This window comes from Artibeus jamaicensis, unplaced genomic scaffold (assembly GCF_021234435.1).
Source record: "Artibeus jamaicensis isolate MK-2021 breed Jamaican fruit bat unplaced genomic scaffold, CSHL_Jam_final scaffold_1283, whole genome shotgun sequence".
Taxonomy (NCBI): Eukaryota; Metazoa; Chordata; class Mammalia; order Chiroptera; family Phyllostomidae; genus Artibeus; species Artibeus jamaicensis.
Window position 1 is genome coordinate 457380 of NW_026522028.1, and position 4050 is coordinate 461429.

Here is a 4050-nt window from a genome sequence, read left to right on the forward strand (position 1 = left end):
TAAAATTTTCTTTATATATTTGGGTGCTCCTATGTTAGGTGCTTATACATTTACAATGTTTATGTCTTCTTGGTGGATTCCTCCCTTGAGTATTACGAAGTGACCTTCTTGGTCTCTTTTTTTTCTTGGTCTCTTTTTATGGCCCTTTTTTGAAGTCTATCTTGTGTGATACAAGTATTACTACCCCAGCTTTTTTTTTTTCCTGGCCGATTGCTTGGAAAATTTGCTTCCAGCCCCTCACTTTTATTCTATGTAGCTCTTTTGTCCTTAGGTGGGTCTCTTGTAGGCAGCAAATGTGTGGGTCATGCTTTCTTGTCCAATCAGCTATTCTATGTCTTTGATTGGAGCATTTAATCCACTTACATTTAAGGTTATTATTGGTAGTTACTTGGTTGTTATCATTTTTATACCTGTGTTTCTCATTGTTTCTCTCTTTTCCTTCCTTTTCTTAAAGCAGACCGTTTAGTATTTCTTGCACAGCTGGTTTTGTGGAGGTGTATTCTTTTAGATTCTTTTGTCTTGGAAGCTCTTTATTTGGCCTTCTATCTTGATTGAGAGCCTTGCTGGATAAAGTAACCCTGGTTGTAGGCCTCTGGTTCTCATTACTTGGATTATTGCTTGCCATTCTTTTCCTGCTTGGAGTGTTTCCATTGTGAAGTCAGCAGCTAACCTTATTGGGGCTCCCTTGTATGTTACTTCCTTTTTCTTCCTTGCTGCCTTTAGGATTCTGTCTTGAAATTTTGCCATTTTAATAATGATGTGTCTTGAAGTGGGCCTATTTGGGTTCCTCTTGATTGGGACTCTCTGTGATTCCTGGATTTGTGTGATTTTTTCTCTTATCAAATTAGGGAAGTTTTCTAGCATTACTTTTTCAAATAGGTTTTCTATTCCTTTTTCTTCTTCTCCTTCTGTTATTCCTGTTATTCTGATATTATTACGTTTCATGTTGTCTTGCATTTCTCTTAATCCCTCCTCATTCTTTCTTAGCCTCTTTTCCTTTTCTTGCTGTTTCTGAGAGTTCTTTTCTTCTTTGTCCTCCTACTCGCTGACCAGATCTTCTGCTTCATCTATCCTGCTTTTGATTCCTTCCACTGTGTTCTTCAGCTTCGAAATAGTACTTGTCATTTCCTCTTGGCCCTTGCTGATAGTTTCTATTTCCTTTTTCATGTTGATATAGTTTGCAGTGAGTTCACTGTGATTTCCCTGTAGTTTCTGGTAGCTCATCGTGAGCTCTTTGAACTTTCTGATAACCAGTGCTTTGAATTCAATATCTCATAGGTGACTTGCCTCTATTTCATCTAGCATTCTTTCTGAGGCTTCCTCCTTTCCTTTCATTCAGGGGTTGTTTCTTTGTCTTCCCATTGTTCATGGAACTCTTCTTGCTAGCTTCACCTTCTTAAATTGATTTGTTCTGGCTTCCTGAATTTATAGTGTTAACTTCTGTGATAGAATACCTGTGAGATTCAGTGGTGTAGTCTCCTTGATCTCCCCAGGTTGCTGGTCTTGGGCTGTCCTTTATATGGGCTCTGAGTTTGTCTTTGGGTTTTTGTTGTTTCTGGGTCCTTTTTTGTGGGTCTTTCCCATTAGCTGGTAAACTGATGGTCCCTCTGTCTGCTACCAATTTTAATTTTCTGTGCTGGTGAGGGTGGGTTGCATTGAAGCTATTTCTTCTGCATGTACAGTGTTTTCAGGATTCCATTTTGCTCTTGTTCAGTTGTTTGACTTGGGTAGTTTCTACACTGTTTTGTTGTATTTCCAGATAGGTCTTGGGTTGAGGTTTGTGTGCTTTCTCCTCCCTCCTTCACCTTCCTCTGTTGTTATCTGTTGATGGTTCCTTTGTTGATGGGTTTCCCCTTCCTTTGGGTATCCTGGTGTTCACCACTTCCACATACTCTTTTGTGTGTGTGTGATCAGTTGGAAGGAAAGGCAAAATGGTTTATGACAGCAGGAGAGCATTCTATGATATTTACATTAGCAGCTGGTAGAAAAGAGGTAGGAGATCCCCTATGTCCAGCAGTAACCGTAATCTTCAACCCAAGTAGCCATTTTTTAGAAACGATGGAAGGAATATAAGGCTCTTGTTGGGAAGGGAAGGTTTGTGATTTGGATCTAGAAAGGAGTGAGGTTTAGGGAGGTCAGATTCTGAGGTAAGGTGAAAATAAAGGTTCGTAAATAGGTGTAGTGTGAGAGAGAATAGAGTTAAGCACTACAATATTATAGTTCAGGTACAATGAAGTGGGCTAAGATCTGGGGGGTGTTGTGTAGTATTTATAATAATATGTAACAACTATTATTTTACAATAATATTAGAGCAACAATCATAGGACAGAATCTATGATATACCAAGAATAGGGTGTATTGGACCTTCAATAGTGTGCTAACTGATCAAGGGGAAGCAAAGGACAGTAAACTAGCAATACACTATGATTGAGGGGACACGGGAAACATGTCAAGTGATACAATATATCCAGCCAAAGTAAAGAAGACTATACAGAAAGAGGAGGAATACAGAAATACTATTAAAATATAAGATGTATGAATAATGAAAACATAATAAAAAATACAAATATGCTGTGACTTGTAGTTTTTCTGTTATAGCAAACTGAATTTTGTCTCTTTGTCTCTACTGTTGGGATGCCTCCTCTTTGAGTCCAACTCTGGTCTTTTCCCCATTCCAGGTTGTTTGTCTCACTTGGGGGGAAGGGGGGGCAAAAAGAAAGAAAAAAATGCAGCAGAAGGGATGAAAAAGCGATAGGTTTGGAAAGAAAGAAAGAAGGAATAAAAAAAGAAAGAAGAACAGAGAGGGTAAAAGTATTGAAAGATGAAACAATAATAAAGTTAAAGAAAATAAAAGATTATTTTTAAAAAAGAAAAAAACCCTCTTGTTGGTTTCCAGCTGGTCTAACCGTTTTTTCTGGTCACACTAGTTGCAGCAGTCTGAGGGGCGATTGGTGTGGCCTTCCTCCCTTCTCGGTGAACTCAGCCGATCTCACCAGTACTCTCCCAAGATCCATACCAGTGCCTCTCCCCAGCACCCCACTGAGAGTGGATTTTCCCCAGGATTCACAGTCCTGGCCTGGGGTGTAGGCACGCTCCTGGCCAGACATCCCTGGTCTCAGAGGCTCGGGCGTGAACCTTTCCCAATGCTATGGGGGAACGCATGGGCAACTCTCAATTCTCCAAAGCCAGTGACCGCAGACTGACTCCATGGGTGATCAAAGCTCTCTGGTTTGCTTTCTCATGCCCACTCCTCTCTCTGACACTACAAGTAAACAGATCTCTCCTGGTGATTTTCAAACTGTGCCCGGCTGGGTAGGGAGGGAGCTGATGACTGGCTCTCTCCCAAGGGCCTTGCTGCCAGCCCTTGGCTCCCAGAGACTGAGACGGACCCGCTTGGGCCCTGGTACGACCTGGCAGAGGGCCTGCAGCCTCTGCACTGTTCCTTTGGTCCTTATTTACCTGCAGCCGTCTCCTCTCCTCACCATCTGGTCATTCAGAGTCCACTCCAATTTCTGGAGTCCTACCTTCCTATATGCTTGGTCCCTGTTGGCTATCCACTGTGCTCCTCTGCAGAACAGCCCAGTTTTTCTCTGGTGCATAGGGGAAAGTGAAATCCTTTATTCTACTCTGCCACCATCTTCCCAAGAACCCGATAAATATTATTAATTACAACTTTATATGTTGCTATTTGTCACTTTTTCAAAGGCCTGCAGGAATTGACAAAACTAGAGAAAGATATGGCCACAGTACACAGATCACTTACACATAGAAATAAATGAGAATCATAGAAAAATAGCATAATCAAACTATTACCACAAATCAGAACAAAGCAACATACTATGTTTGGGTCGAATAGAGTCATTTTTCTTCCAGCCAAGATGGAAGAGTAGGTGGAAACACTGTACCTCCTCGCACAACCAATTTATAAACAACAAATATTTAAAAACCAGAACACAACAAAAACAGAAAAAAATTAAACTGTACTGAAATCCAACAACAACAAACCATTTACCCCGACTGGTAAGAAAGGCAGAGTCAGCAGCTGGCAGA